General features: G+C 37.3%; 1 protein-coding gene, 1 long non-coding RNA gene and 1 pseudogene across 10 annotated transcripts in view; 2 read left to right on the forward strand and 1 right to left on the reverse strand.

Moving 5' to 3' along the window:
* The window catches only part of GRIA4 (glutamate ionotropic receptor AMPA type subunit 4), a 377,201-nt gene that overhangs the window by 217,152 nt on the left and 143,364 nt on the right, over nt 1–16,685 (forward strand). The window lies entirely within an intron of this gene.
* Nucleotides 1–16,685, reverse strand: part of LOC109028926 (uncharacterized) — a 41,563-nt gene that overhangs the window by 19,260 nt on the left and 5,618 nt on the right. Inside the window, exon 2 of the long non-coding RNA XR_008669859.2 lies at nt 14,406–14,541. This is a non-coding gene — a long non-coding RNA (uncharacterized lncRNA). The remainder of the gene's footprint in view (nt 1–14,405; nt 14,542–16,685) is intronic.
* On the forward strand, nt 1,526–1,717 carry LOC115936430 (uncharacterized; annotated as a pseudogene).

Consider the following 16,685-nt stretch of genomic DNA (forward strand, 5'->3'; position numbering starts at 1 on the left):
ATTTCTGTCAGGATCTTCTCAAATGCATTGTGATAAAGCAGGATTCATATCACTGCTTACAAAACTTCATTTGGAATCACAATATTTGTTGGCAGATTCATGTATGTCTCCCAGCGGATTTAACCAGAGCTAGTTCTGACTTATGGAACACAGCTTGAATTACAGAAGCCACTATTTACAGACTGAAGAGGTGGATTTCTTTTTTTTCTTCTCTTGTCATAAACATCCAATTTCTTCTACAAGAACAGGCAAGAATGCTGCGGTTAGGTTCTTGTGGAAAAAAACATAAGGTAATAAGTAAAAAAGAGAAGAAACAATACAGAAAACGGGACAAAACATGAATAAGAGGCTTGAAGAACTGCTGATGGGAACTCAAGAAAGCAGGTGGTGGAAAGGACATTTTGCAGAATCGAGTGGATACAGCTGATGAAAAGAGTGGTGTGGCATTTTCCCAAGATATTGTGGTTACTGCTATCTTATCTGAAACATAATAAATAAATCTAAAATTAAATGTTTCTAAGTCTTGGCATAATGAACAAAGTATAATAAGATCTATGGATATTGCAATTGGGACTGACAATGGAGTTTGATGCTCCAGATAATTATTGCCTTCTACATGGTTTACATCTAAAGGAGGTTTTTGAGATGGGATTTTTTTATTATTAATGCATGTTTCATGGGCTGAATTTTATCCCCCTCCAAATTCATATGTTGTAAGCCTAACCTCCTGTACATCAGAATATAATTGTATTTGGAGATGATCCTTTCGAGATAAGATTAAGTTAAAATGAAGCCATTAGTGTGGGCCCTAATCCAATTTGACTGATGTCCTTATACAAAGGGAATTTGGACATACAGAGACACCAGTGGTGCGTGTGCACAAAGGAGAGACCATGTGAGGATGGAGGGAGAAGGCGGCCATCTGCTAGCCAAGGATAGAGGCCCCAGAAGAAACCAAACCTGCTGACAGCCTGATCTTGGACTTCTAATCTCCAGAACTGTGAAAAAGAAATCTCTGCTGTTTAAGTCATCCAGGCTGTGGTGTGTTGTTATGGCAGCCTTAGCAGACCAATACAGTAGGCATATAGTTTTAAGAGTCAAACAGTTCAGTTAGGCTTAAGAACATCCCACAGCCTCTGGTTCCACCCCCTGTTCATCCCAATTCTCACTCTCAAGGGCAACAACTTTCAGCTGTTTTAGTTGTTTCTTATGGTGTATACTTCTTTATTCTCAAATAGCATTTTATACTATTTCTTAATTTTTTATTAAACAATATCTGACTTCCTACTATGGAAGATGAAGATGTAGCTCCCAACAGCTTATTCCACTATCACAAAACATACCCACCTACACGTGTTGCTTCCCCAATATTCACAATAGCATTGCATCACAATATTTAGTGTTCTCATTTCTATGCGTATTTAAATATTATTTATAGTTGAGCCATGTAGAACAACGTGATTATATTTGTACCATATATTGTGCTCCCTGGAGTTAATAATTGCCTCACAGAATGTGCATAAATAGCTTTGCGCAGTGGCAGTATCATAGCCAGTGAGGTTTATCTGAAGCACGATTATTACTAATTGAAAACAGAATGTGCATAAATAACAAGTCAGTTATTCCTCCAGGAAGATCTCGCAAGAAATAAAGGCTAGCCTTATCTTTGAAATATCTCCACAATCATCTGTGGGGTACATAATCTACAGCTGGAGATACTTAAGGCTTTTTATTTTGTGCCTGTTATAAGATGGCAGATGTGTTGCCACGGCCAGTATAATGATGCCTCTGGGGAGCAACGGTAGCCATCCAGGAGGTACAGGCTTGATCAGACTTTGATTCCAGTCAGTCTAGCCATCCAGGAGGTACAGGCTTGATCAGACTTTGATTCCAGTCAGTCTCATCAGAGAATGGTCTTTTCTCCATTGTTAGTCACTGAGGTCAGTGAACGACTCAGAGACTTCAATCAACAGCCACAATTTGTTTACCCTATTTATGGTCTCAAAGATGGATAACATTACTCTTCCAGTCTGTAGTTTTCCAAGTGTCAAACCAAAAAGCTAGGCCAATGGAAATCACCCAAGAATCAGTAAAACTATAACAAGATTTATCAAGGGGAATATTGGCCAAGACTATGAGAACAGCCTTGAGTTCTGCCCACTGAGCCAAGTGGCCACATTCATTTTTGATTTTGCATGACTGGCACTTCATATGTACAGCTGCAGCAGTCCAGGGGACATCACTGGGTTTCAGCCCAGCTGAACTATTATTGAACCAGGCCTAGGCATTTATGGGAACTGCTAAGCCAGCAATGTGGTTCAGGCAATAGAGTGCCTCCTTTTTACCTAAAGCTGAGATGCTGCTGGGTTCAGGCCAGCTACGTTCTTGAATAAACATTTCTATCTAACAATTGAGGCTTGCTTGTCTTTTCCACCTTTTAACACAATTGAATCCAAGTTGACTTACCCCAAAATAGAGACATTAGGCCAGCCACAAGGCTTCTATGCCTCAGATATTCAGTTTCAACAAGAATACAGTAATTTACAAGAGCATGTACCTGGTATCTGCATCTAAGAGACAAAGATCTCCAAACCCCTTAGGGGTGCCTCTGGGTGAAGGCTGTCTCCTTTTGCCAGAGGATCCAATTGGTAAAAATCATCAGTCACAGTCATTTAGCTCAAGGGGTCGTTAGGTTTGTGAGACACTAAAGGTACTAACACCTCTCTATTTGTGGCTCTTCTGAATTGGGAGATCCCTTATGATATTTATGAACATTCCTAGTACAGGCATACAATACCAATTATATATTCTGCGTGGAAGCCGCAAAAATAGTACATTAAATTCTCCCAAAGAAATTGACTCACAGCACCACTTTAGCTTCCCTTTCCATGGTGAATTCCATCCAAACCCCATAGTTGAATTTGGATGTCCCCTCTCCTAAGCAGGACCAGATGGGCTGGTGGGCCCCATATCCAACAAAGCCTTAAACATTTGATTCCCTTGCCTCCCCAGCATACTCAGACATGTGTGTATAACCTTCAGTTCCCCTTGAGGACAAGCTGGCCTCAGCCCTGCCCCTAAACATCTTTTTCCTTAAAGCAGCTGAAATTGGGGTAGCATGGGATGGAGGGGATATGGAGTGGGGAGAGAGGTTGCAGGGAGAAAGGGGTTCTATGCCATGAAAACAAGGCATTGCTCTCACTTTTCATTTCAATCTATGCAGCCACTAGACTTGTAGACTTCTTTGGGTCAGTTTCTCATTCCCCATGGGACACCTGCATCTGATTACAAGCCAAATCCAGGGCAGTAATAGCCTGACAACTAGTCAATGCCTCATCTATGGTTTCCAACTGGAGCTTGTCTGTCTTAGGGACATCTATCCAAGAGGGACAAAGCTTCCATACAGCAGCCAATATTCACTGCAAAAATATTCTTAGATATTTTATTGTCTTCTCTGAATGGATCCAGGTTTGTCATGATAGATTGCAGGAGAAGCTGAGTCTTTAGATGGCCTTGCTCTTGACATTCACCTTTAACAAGAATTGCATGCTTCTCTCATTTTCCAAGCAAATCAGACTAAGTTCTTAAAATTGATTTGGTTTCGGAAGTCACATATTTCTCGCCTTTCTCACTCAGCGAGGGTTTGCGATTCTGGAACTCTTTTCTGATAGGGAAAAACCTCTGCCTACACAGAGTGAATCTTCATAATACTTTTAACAGTTGGGCCTACGAACATCCAAATTGTCAAGGAAGTCTCCTGTGCGAAACAGAGTTAACAACTAGGGCACTATATCGGCAGCTGTCTTTGACCCTATTTCCTATTCTTTGGTCAGCAACCACCACCCCAGTTCCTTCTCATTAATAGGCAATAAAGTGGAGAACCTTGTATAACCTGGTTGACATATAGGTTAGTCAACATCTTTGTTATTGATACCTATGGATTTTTTTCCAAATTCTATTAATCAGCTTGTGAGACCTTCATCCTTCCTCATCCAGAAAGCCCTACCACTCACTGTTCCAGGTACATTGCCAAATTGTCAAGAACTGTGATGGATCTGAGACTTTACACTACTGACAAGCTAACAAGTTATCCTGGCTCCTGCTCTAAATCATAAAGTGAAAATGATTTCCAGGCTTGGGTAATTCCATAGTTTCTACTTCAAATCTGAGCAGTTTCCAAAAGTATTTATTCAGACTAAGAATCAAGAAAATATTGTCATAGTAAAATAATATTTGTTATATATGATATAATATCAAATCAGTGACATTACTTTAGTGGAGATTTTTAAATTATGTTGCTGATTCATTACTATTAAGCAGAATAGAAAATATTTAGAAGGAAAAAAACAGTAAATTGAAGGAATAACCTGAAGTTGAATTTCTATTTCGAAAAATTTTCTCATGTTAAATAAACTTATCTTAAAATAAATCTTCTTCATTTCAGAGGTTTACTAAAATGTTCTATAATTTTATTTTACAGTCAGAGGATGATAGAAAAGAGAATGGTGTGGATATTCTGGTACCACCGTCATTCATAAAAGGAAAAGATAATGAGATCTAAAAAAAACTGTCAAAATTTTCTTCCATTCATCAGTGCTGCAGAGCTAGAGAAGAAATAGAGCTATGCAGTATAACTGCTGATTATTTTATGATTTCATCACCAAAAGAACAGAAGAGAAATTAATGGGGATACCAAATAGGGAAAATATGCATTTATTAAGTCTCCTTACATTTTATTATACTATATAAATATTTTTAAATCAACAACTTCTGGTTAAGTCAATAGACTATCAACTAAATTTGCTTTTTATGTATTCGAGGATAAAATAATTAATCAGATTCTGCCAAACACTTGACATGTTTCTGGTATAAAGTAGGATTTTAGTGCACAATATTTAAAAACCATGTGGCAAGCACTTTTTATATGTAATGCTTTGTTAAGATACTATCAGTGGGAACAGGGCAGCTTTTTCAGTAGAATTTTTATTGCCATACTATTTTTAGTCATTAAAGATAGGTCCACAAGATCTTATTCCAATCTGACAATTGACATCACAATGTGAATTAAATCAGTTTAGTCATTTTTAAATGCAGCTGAAGGGGAACAGCTCTGGATATTTCAAACATATTACTGTTTCTCTTTCACAAAATTTAATTTGTTTCTTAACTGAACTAGAGCCTCTGGGCGTTTGTAGAGGGAAAATAAAACCTCCAAGATTGTTTTATTCTGTATAAAAGCCGCTGTGCTCAGAATGAACCCGGAAAGACATTTAAAGGTGAACAAATGACATAGCCAAGCATACATTTCTTATGATGCAGTAGAAACCGTAGTTGGCACATTAACCATCACTACCCCTGTATGTGGTATGTATCCAGATAATTTCATATGTTGGAAATGCTACCTAGGCAGCATTGGCGGTTCCTACCTGAGACAGCTAATACAGGGTATTATCTGAGGCTGCCAACATGGATGAAAATTATACTTTGGAAAGTTTGCACTTAGTCACAATGCAAAATGAGGACAGATTTAAACATGACATTTTGCCAGTCAGGAGACTTTCTAGAAGATGAAAGACTGGTGAAATAAATCTCAATGTTTTCATAAAAAAAAAAAAAGAGTATGAGGCTTTCAGACTTTCACTCTTTGTGAGGCCTGTGATTTGATTTTCCATACATGGTGTAACATAATTTTCAGGAGGCAGTAATACAATTACTGGGAAATGGGTTAACTGAAATCCTCATAGCCTTATATCTTTGAGGACTACTTCTTATTCCATGGAGTGTCCCAAGATATAATTTTTGACATGAGTTTCCTATGTTCAGCTACTTGAAGCACTCCAAATATTCAGAGACAATTTTCAGCCTTACCAGAAAGAATGGCTTGCTGATATTAAAAATTAAAAACTTGAAAATAGAGAGGAGAGATAGAGTTCCCAGTATTCCCAGACAGACTTGCAACAGGCAAAGGGGTTGTTTATAGAATCATCTAACAATAACAGCTGCTATTTATTGTGTGCTATATCCAGTGATGTACACACACACACACACACACACACACACACACACACACACACAAATAGACTGATAATCTCTAATTCTCAGCAGATCCTATTATAACCCTTTTACAGATAGGAATAATGAGGCTCATTAAGACTTGGTAATTTGCAGAAGACCATCTAATCAGTAAGGCAGAGAGCCTTGAACTGAGGATATGTCTAAAATGAGGAACTGAAACATCAAGTCCCTTCTGAACTGACACCCCAACTTCCTGGCAATGCAAGACCACTGACTAGCTCTTTAGCAGGAGTTACGTGGAGTCAAGAAAAGAAGTGTCTCCTCATGTTTCATCTTCTTACTCAGCCAGTCTGCCACAAATTGAGGAGACTTCAGCGGATGGCTGTGGAATGATTTTAATTACCACCCTTACCTGCCAGTGACAAAAGTGGCAAGAACTGCTAGCTTCCAGGAACAGCCATTGCAATTGTGTTTGCGAAAAGTGAAGGGACTTTGCCAGGCAGTTTAAATTGAAACATGATCAACTACCCACAGAGAGTTAGTCCTAGTGCCAGAGGGACCACTTAAAGTGTCCTAGCTATAAGAAGACATATTCCTCCACGCTGTGTCGACATATACTAACAGAGGTGCTGGTGTCTGTTTGGGGAGAAGTTTGCAGAAAGGGAGAAATGCATGTAATCCATTGGGACTGGTTCCACTTTCTGTAGATGATAGAAATTGAAGAGAGAGAAGCAGAAAGCTATTTTATCCATATATAAGTTTAAAATTATAGACTCAAGGAAAGACAGGCATAGGGAGGGCTGAGTTGGGGAGGCATGTGAATGAATGTGAATTGGAGAAAGAGAAAATGTGCAGAAGAGAGCTGGAAAAGTATAAAAATAGAAGCCTGCAGAAAATTATTTTGATCACTATAAAACAAAACTAACAGACTGATAGACCTGGCTAAAATCAAAGCAGTTCATAAATCTGATACTGAAAGGACTGAAAGGACATTTTCAAAATACTACTTTGATTCTCTATTGCCTGCTGCATGAAACTCAAACCCCTTAGCTTAACATCGAAGATCTTCCAGTGCTCTTGACAATTATGCCATTCTGTATGCTGAAAATTTCACTAGTAAGTTTTCTAAATGGGCAGTGAGGTGGCAGACTTGTGTTTTAGAAATATCACTGGTAGCATTATGGATTATTGATGGAATAAAATAGGAACCATGGACAGGGTGACTATTTGGGAAACTAGTGCAGTGGCTTGGTCTCAAAGATGATGAGGATATGAACTAAAATAGTGAAAGTGGACGTGGGAATTGTGCTGGACTTGGATTTCAAAATGCCAACTAAAATTTATTCAAGTTTATTCAAATACAGAATATTTTGTCTCTAGGCTATTTATGTAGAACCTGGAGGCTCCACTTAAGATGAAGACTTGGGAGAAGAAAGACAGACTTTTCTCTGCTCGCTGGCTCATAGCCCCTATAGAGTTGATGATGGCACTAGCCATGTAGATGATAAGCTAGATCTCAGCAGGTTTTCTGGTCTTATACACAAGTGAGCAGATAGTAGGTGGTCTACTTACGAAATTTCAAAGTGGAAGAAATGTTTGAAGCTTCTCAGTCATGGATTCTATTCCTCACTTGCAGTTTTATCTACTCAATTGGACATAGGCATAACACATAAAAAGACAGGCAGAAGCCTGGCTTAAGAGACCTATTCTCCACCCAGGCAAAGGGCCTGTTTGACTCATCTCTGTGGCCTTCCTTTCCACTTTTCTATTATTTCTCCCACTGCCTTAACAGGTAGTTTTGCTGAATATTGCAGAGAATTATTTTGAAAACCATTTCAACCAAAAGTGTACATGTCACTTTTAGCTAGTGATCTTATCTGTCTTTATCTTAGACTCCTAAGAGAGGTGAATTATACACACACGCACACACACACACACACATTTTTTTTATTTATCTATCAACCATGCCAAATGTGGTAACTTTAAAAAGCATTTATTATTTCTAATGACTTTTTGTGATGATTTGACTCAGCTGAGTAGTTCTGCTCCTGTGATGATGGCTGGGTCTATAGTCATTTGGGTACTTGACTGGGATAGAATGTCCAAGATGGTTCATTCATATGCCTGGCAAGTTGGTATCAGCTCTCAGCTGGTATCTCCACTGGGTCTATTAACCAATATTCCTTTTTCCTCCTCCTTGTGGCTTTCTTAAAGCATGACATGTAGGTTCCAAGAAGGAGTGTTTCAAAGGATAAGTTCCAGTGTGCAAGCACTTAGCAAATCTTCAATTGCATCTCTCTTAGCTCCATGTCATTGGTCAAGACTAGTCACAAGGCCAGTGCAGATTAAGGGGAAAGGAAATAAGCTCCATCTCATGACATCAGGATTAGCATGAGCATATGGGAAAAGGACACTGTTGGGGGCTATCTTTGGAGATGCCTTACTAAATACACACAAAACACTCATTTGTATGCAGTGTTAAAATGTGCATTTAAAATGAATACAAAAATCCTTCCTGTGTTACAATATTCATACATAACAATTCATGCTCAGAATATTGTCCCCGTACTCATCACGTAAAGGGAGAAACATTATAAAGTGTCGTGGGTATTAAAGCGAGTGCCTCTGATAAATTGTGAATTGTCCACAGACTCTTCTCTATTGTAGGAAATCAAGCAATGAGCAACTATTGAGATAGGGGAGCAAGTGGTGGAGCTTTTGGGAGGGTTGCGATGCTCAGCTCTGCAGGTTATGCTCCGCATAGCATTGGCTCCATTCTAAGACGCCATCATATGAATGACACCCTTCAGAGTTGTGCAGTGCAAAAACATCCACCATATCCCTGGCTCTGTACTTTCTAAATGGGGACACTGAGTAAACAGCAATGTAAAACCCAGGAAAAGTAAGCGTAGCAGGGAAGACAGTGAATTCCACCTTGGACACGCTGGATTGGAGGGGCCTGTGCAACTTCCAGACTTAGGTATGCGATGGATAGTAGGAAATGTTGATTTGGAGCTCAGTAAGGCCGGGGAATCAATGAAATCATCAAAGCAAAACAGGTTTGGGAAGAAGAGACTGAAACAATAACCCTGCAATGTATGCAACCGAAAAGTGAGATCCAGTAGAGCATTCTGAGAAAGAGCAGTCAGAAAGCCACAGCAACTTGACATATATCTGCTGGAATGAGACAGAGCAGTAAAAGCCATTTCCTTAAAATGAATGCAAAGATGTCTGCTTAACACAGGGTGATTAACTTTCTATTACTGTCTTTACACAAGCTCTCTGAGGGTCTCCCAGAGACAAGGTGTTAATGAATGGAAAAGCTGCTTTTTCCTTCTCACTTTCTCCCTGCTGTGGAGCATCTAGGATGACTTTAAATAATGATAAGTTTGCCTTGTGTAGTGCTTTACAGTTTACAGAGCATGTTCACTTACTTTATCTAATTTGTTCTCTGCTGCAACCCTCTGAAGTACGCAGGGCTGGTATTAGTATCTTCATTTTACAGATGAGCAAACTGAAGCCGAGAGAAGTGATTATTCCAGAGTGGAACTGTCCTCCGACTCCCAATTCAGTTCTGTTTCCACTGAGCCGCTCAATTATATTAAAGATCAAGTCCTTGCTTTTCATTTGTCCATGGAGATACCTGTGTTATCTAAATTAGGAGTTTTCTGTCTTACAGTTATCAGCCTTAGCAGAGAAGATGTGGCAGAAGCTGGGACTCAAGGGTGGCTGACATTGTCCTTTGGCATTTTTAGTGACTGTATTCCACTCCTTCTCTTTCTGGTGTACGGCTTTCAGAATATAGGTTATTTTTTTCTCAAACAATGAAGAAAGGTAATTGGTGATCTCTGCCTTGAGTAATGCTATTGAACAAATCTTACAAGTATGAAATTTAACATGCTTTTTTATTGGTAGAAACAGCTCTCGTTATCTTTTAAATCCCAAATTTATGTGACTGTAAATCATCTTTTTTTATAATTTATCATCACTGTTTCCTTCAAATTCCCACGTCTCTTGGCAAACCCCTTTTTCAGCACTCCCTTATCAGAATTTTATTCTGAGAGCTTCCATTTCTTCACGCTGTATTTCTATGCAGTTTTCCTTTCTTGTCACGCATACGACAGATCTTTACTGGATGCTTATTAGGTGTGAGAAACCATATAAGTTTCTTGGGTTGCGATAGGGTTATTATCCAAAAATAACCAGTGCTAATATTTGATGAACATTATTTCACCTGTCTCCCTCCATCTCTCTCATACGTACACATGTAGATATAAACATATTCTTATGCTATATCTCAGTCCTTCCATTTCTTTGTAACATCTAAATTATTCAACATAATTATTAACCTGATAAACCAATCTGTACAAATATAATGGAAGATCTATAGATGATATAGATGTAGATACAGACAGATACAGATGGTAGGATGTAAATAATTTTGCAAAAGTGAGTTCAAAAAATGCTATTTTTATACATAAAATAAATAAGTATTCTACCTGAATTTATTAGAAGTAAAGGAAACTGGAACAAAGGGTTAAGCAACTGATGAACTTCAAATAAATTCCAACAAAATATATTTCCCACAAGAGTCCTCTAATATTAAGGAAAGAAAACTGTAAATAATGCTAAGAGGCCAGAGTCATTATAGTTGCTTTTGTTTTAGTCTTAACTACATGTTTCTATTTTTTAAAGTGCAGATTGGCTATGTGCTGTCAAAAGTGTGAAATAGAGAGTCCTTACATGTTCTCCTACCTATCCACAACCATATTCCAGTCCTGTTACCTTATTATTTCTACATGTTCAATATATGTTATGTTCATATTGTTTTTCTCTAGTCATAGTTTCTGGCTGAGTCTCAACTGTTTATTTTAATGAAAGCAATGTTCACCTACAATCATTTTACTATGCCTTTCCATTCCAGAATATTTTATTTTAATTCATTTACTGATTATTTGGATTATGTCAAGACAGTCAATGAAAGGATAGTTGTTGTAAAATGTGTTAATTGCCATGACTTTAGAAATACACAAAATTATGTGGTGCCAGGGACATCTAAGAATAAGTTGTAATTAGATAAAATGAGAGAATTGACAGAGGAGCTGACACAGTTCCAGAAGTTGTTCTCTTTATGTCTCCACACTAAAATACATAGAGATACATAAAGAAGATATCCCTACTCCATATCTCAAGCCTTTCATCTCTTTTTAATGTCAAAATTACTCAAGATAATGAGTATTCATATGGTAAATTAACCTGTGCAAGTATAATAGAAACTCAATGAAAAGCATTTAAGGACATATAGGACTTGGATCCCAAATTATTGCATGCCACTCATACATCTGTCCCCATGCATTACAAAGCTAAATTCCACGCTAAAATCAGCCCACACATTACATGAGTACAGCCTCACTAAACAGAGTGTCACTTGGCAGCATGCTGGTACATTTTGACTCCACTAATTAAGTGTGTTTTTGGAGAACCATGCTAGCATTCTCTGTGGGAAGCATACTGGCATTTTAAGGATAAGAGGACAGAAAAGGTCTTAAGTGAATCAAAGAAGTTATGGAAAATGTGGCTTTCACCAGAAATATGCAATGAAACATAGGGTTATTTAAAGAAGGTTTCAGATGTAAGTATTACTGTCCTGCTACAAAAAGACTTTTTTTTTTTTTTGCTACCATGCTGTGTGGCATGAGCCAATAAGTTCAGTTCCCTGTGGGTTCGAGCAGACATCTAGGCCTAGAGCATGCCTGCAGCAAGTTGATGTACTAACAAAGAGAAAACCTATTTAGGCTGACTCTTTAAATGTCAGCCTGCTGCAAGTAGTCTTCAATAAATTTTAACATCACCCTAGTAAATATAGTTCATTAGTATAGTGTATTTGATTCAACAGTTTCAATCAATATATGTATAAGATCATACATATATTGTAAGATTTTTGATTTCTTATATTTTGTTATAAATACAAAGTAAGCCCTACTTTTGAGAAATGTGAATATTAAGTTGAAATTCCCAAAGAGCTGAAATATGTTATTCTTTATTCTGTGTTTCTTGTTACTTATTCAATAATTTATTTCAATATTTTATTTAATGTTACTATTAAATTTTATACTTAATTATTTAAAAATTGAAACAATAGAAAGAAAAAATTAATTATATTGCCAACTTGTAAGTACAGATTTTCTTCATCAGTTAAAATATTCTATGATCAGATGCACAAAATTTGACTTATACATGAGTGGTACAACCATTGAATGGCATAGTCTTTACTAATACATTTATACGATATTATAAATTATACAAAGGTCGAAATCTGTGAAAAGACAGCTAGATGTGATATGATTTATATTTAAACTATACCATACCATGGTTTTCTTTCTCAGACTATATTATAACAAATAACAAATTAAGCTGTGAATGCAACAGTAGGCATAATCAAATGGTGTTGAAATATAGCCATGTACACCTAAGATCTGCAAAGCCATGGATTTTGTGTGTGTGTGTGTGTTTTCTTTCTTTTTCTTTTTATCATTTAAAGCCATGGATTTTTATTAAATGATTATCTCACTAAAATTTGTGATTCATTAGCAATTTGGCTAGGAGGATTCGCAGGTGATACATATTAAACTACATTATTTTTCATGGCTTTTAATCAACATGAAAAAGAGTGAAAGTCTTTTGAAAAAGCAGAGAAACCTCTGGTGATAGTTAAGAGAGTGGTGTCATTAAAATGGAGAGCTAGAAATAAAGTGGGTCACAAGAAAATGAATCAACTAGCAGATATATACTAGTCATTTGAGAAATCTGGCTTAAAAAAGGAGAAAATAAGACAATAATTAATTGGATAAGAAAAAGAAAGAAAAAAAGTTTATCACGATGAAGGGTCTTACAATGTTTGAGGATAAAAGCCAAAAGCCAATAAAAGAAGATTTGGAACATCATGGAGAAGGAGGAGATAAAAGTAATAACAAAAATGTATTGTGAATTAATAAAATTTCAGTTCACTAATTGCTTCCTTAGCTGTTCTCCAGTAAAGAATTAAGGCCCCTAAGCTGGTAGAAATAGGCTCTTAGAAAAAGGAAAGAAAATAGTCATAGAAGCATGGGGATCTTAAAATATCAATTATCTTGTATTCCTTTCTCCCTTCTCCCATCAGACCCCAATCATAGAACAGGAAGAGAAAAAACAAGAAAGCACTGGGTGCTGACTTGCTCTATTTGACTCACTTATCTTGCTCAGGGGGCAAAAGGAGGGAAATAATATTGGCACCACGTAATTTAATTTCAATGTGAAGGCTATCCATAGAGAAGCTTTCATTTTGAGGTGGCTTACTTGAAGGTTTTAGCCATTCCACTGAGAATAATCATGAAGCGATATAGTAATACGAGGAGCATAGCCTACCTGATAGGTGGAGCTCTAATCCTCACCATCATGCCATCTGCCCTCTGTATATTCTTTTTGTCCCTGCCTGGACAGGCATTCTTCCTTCTCTTATGTACACTTTCCTCCCCTTAGGCTTCAACCTCAGCACACTTGTAGATAATACTATCTGTACCATCATGTTAAGTGAATTCTCAAACTTTATTTTCCACACTAATCACATGCAGCGCTTGTAAGTCCCACATCCAAAGATTCCAATTCAATAAATCTGGTATAGAGCCCAGAACTGTTCTTTTTAACAAGCACACTAGGTGATTCTGATGTGGATGATTTAAAAGCCACACTTTGAGAAATAGTCTTAAATGATATTGTGCAGGGATGAGTTTACTATATATGTGTATATTTCTTCTAATACTGATAGCTTTGATTTTATATTTTATGTGTATGATAACCCAATCAACATTTTTATAGTAGTCTTGACCTAGCAGCATGTAGTAGTCCATTCTCACACTGCTATAAAGAAATACCCGAGACTGAGTAATTTATAAAGGAAGAGGTTTGATTGACTCACAGCTCTGTATGGCTGGGGAGGCCTCAGGAAACTTACAATCATGGCAGAAGGGGAAGAGGCACATCTTACATAATGGCGGGCAAGAGAGAGGAGCATTCGTGAAGGAGGAACTGTCAAACACTTATAAAACCATCAGATCTCATTAGAACTTACTCACTATGACAAGAACAGCATGAGGGAAACCACCCCCATGATCCAATCGCTTCCCACCCGGTCCCTCCTTCGACAAGTGGAGATTATGGGGATTACAATTCGAGATGAGATTTGGGTGAGGACACAGCCAAACCATATCACAGTAGGATGGTTCAAGAGTTAAAATTAGTGTTTCCTCATTAGTGAGAATGTACCCACTATATCTTAGAACCACAATGAGTTTTATGTGCTGGATCCAAGACCACAGCTGGAGTCAATGACATGGGAAAAAAAGGAAGCATACCTGGTCCCTTCATTACTGAAGAAAGAATAAGGAGCACAGTGTGGATTTAAGTGTTCCGTGGTGCTGCAGATAAAGGAGGTAGATCTTTCCAGATGTTCTTCATTTTCTCAGCGAAGTGGAACAATGAGGCCAACTGCTGAAGGTGAGATTAGTACAGGAAGGGGGAGAGTAGATTTGGAAATCAGAAGGCAAAGGAGAAACACCGTGTGGAACTCAATGAGGATTTAATGAGGTTATTTCATACTACTATAAAGTAAGTTCTCTCAGTGTGAAGAATTTTTTAAATCAAGAATTCCTGAATTTTGCATGATTTTAAAAATTCTATTATATTTATTGTTTTTATCAATTAAGACAAAAATATTGAAAATACGAGTATTGGCATGTTACAGTTACCAAATAAGAGCTATTATTGTGTCTTGTAGTGCTAGGTGAGGAAACATGACAAAATAAAGAATTCTATTTCAATTACACTTATCTTTCCAATACACTCCTAATGGGACAAAAGAGATAACACCCACTCTGCTCCTCTTATTTGAAGACACTTTATTTAGATTGGTTTCAAAACTATTGACCTATTTTTGGCAATTTTTAGATTTATACTAAGGTTTTGATCATTAAAATAAATAAAACTTTGATAAAAAGCTGATTACAATGCTCAATAAAAGAAGATAAAGGTAAAAAAAAGAATTATTTAACACTAGCATTATTTTCTAATAAAGATAAAGTCACCTAATCAAATAATTGTGCTTCTCTTTGTGTGAGTTAAAATAATGTTTTGTTTTAAATTAAAACCTGGAAATTCCATGTCTGCAAATTAAGCGGTAACATCAGTCTTTTTCTACACAATGATGTAGCATGTGTGTTTTATTTCATTCTGTATAGAGTAATGGAGTTTCTTCTGCTGTGGGGCTTGCAGAACCAGCCCACTACTTTATAGTTACATACATTATACTCTCATGGCTCCCAGGTAAATGCCTTACTGCAGAGTTCTGGTTCTGATCCTGCAGAATGATATAAGGAAATTGTATCAAATCATACGTTTTAAAACAATTTGGCCAACATTTGAAAAGTTATTCCAGATAATATTACTATATTTGAAATTGCTCTTATTTCCTTTGGTTAGTAGGTTAAAATCCCTGAGGACTTTTATTTATTTTTTAAGCAACAAATCTTTCTTTCCATAAATTGAACTAAAATGTTCTGCCATTATAAACTCTTGGCACAAGCTTTTTCTCATAGACGCTATTAAAATCTTCAATAACCAATATACTACCAACAAAATTGGTTAGATTGGCTAAACAGATGCAGAAGAGCTGACACCCATTTGACTCTTAAAGGAGTCTCTAATCTGCCTGAGGCAGGATTGCTACCTCCCAAGTCAACTCAGGGAACTACTGGACTAAAGAAGATGCTGCCTCTCTCTTGGAGGCAGTATTAGTCACAGCATAGTGACTAATGACACCCTGAAACCTGACCACTCCGTGAAACTGACACGCAAGCTGCTGCTAACACAGCTTACTTTTTTGAGAATTTCTCTGGATCTTGCCACCCACTCTATTTCTTCAACTTTCTCAGTGTCTTCATTGCCCTCCACCTGTTTAGATGGACAGGGCCTTCATCCACCCCCATCCATGCATGCACCGGCCCCCTCTAGCTTTCCCTCTACTGCCAAAACTGAGTTCCCTTCCTGTCTGACATTATGAAGACATACATTATATGACAGTTTCTACTAACTCTGGAAAATGAGACAGGATATTGTTGCTGAGCACTCAAATTCCATGTACTACTTTCCACTTTGTATGGAAGATGTTTATGTACCTGTCGTCTTTGTGGCTATTGAGTAGGATACCTGCCTCCCTTGATGTAGTGTGAGCTGTTCATAGGCAGGGACCACATTTACTCTTCTTTGCATGTCTAAATCCCTGATATGCCTTCCATTATATTTACTGAAATAATGAGCACCAAGGAAATACTATTCTCTCAATTCTCATTTCTATTCTGACAGTGACTTCCTTTTTTTTTTTTTACCTTTTTAGATCACGTAATCGCTATCTCACTTTATTTTGCTATAAAATGGAAAAACGTTACTCTTCCTTATAAAACACATATTTCTGTGTGTTTTATCAAAATCTTATATAAGCACAACAAATAATTTCTGAGAATTAATGGATTAATGGTTAAAAATAAGAACCCCAGCCCAAGAGGTAGAGCTTGCAGTGAGCCGAGATTGCACCACCGCATCCCAGCCTGGGCGACAGAGCAAGACTCCGTCTCAAAAAA

Source organism: Gorilla gorilla, chromosome 9 (genome assembly GCF_029281585.2).
Source record: "Gorilla gorilla gorilla isolate KB3781 chromosome 9, NHGRI_mGorGor1-v2.1_pri, whole genome shotgun sequence".
NCBI lineage: Eukaryota > Metazoa > Chordata > Mammalia > Primates > Hominidae > Gorilla > Gorilla gorilla.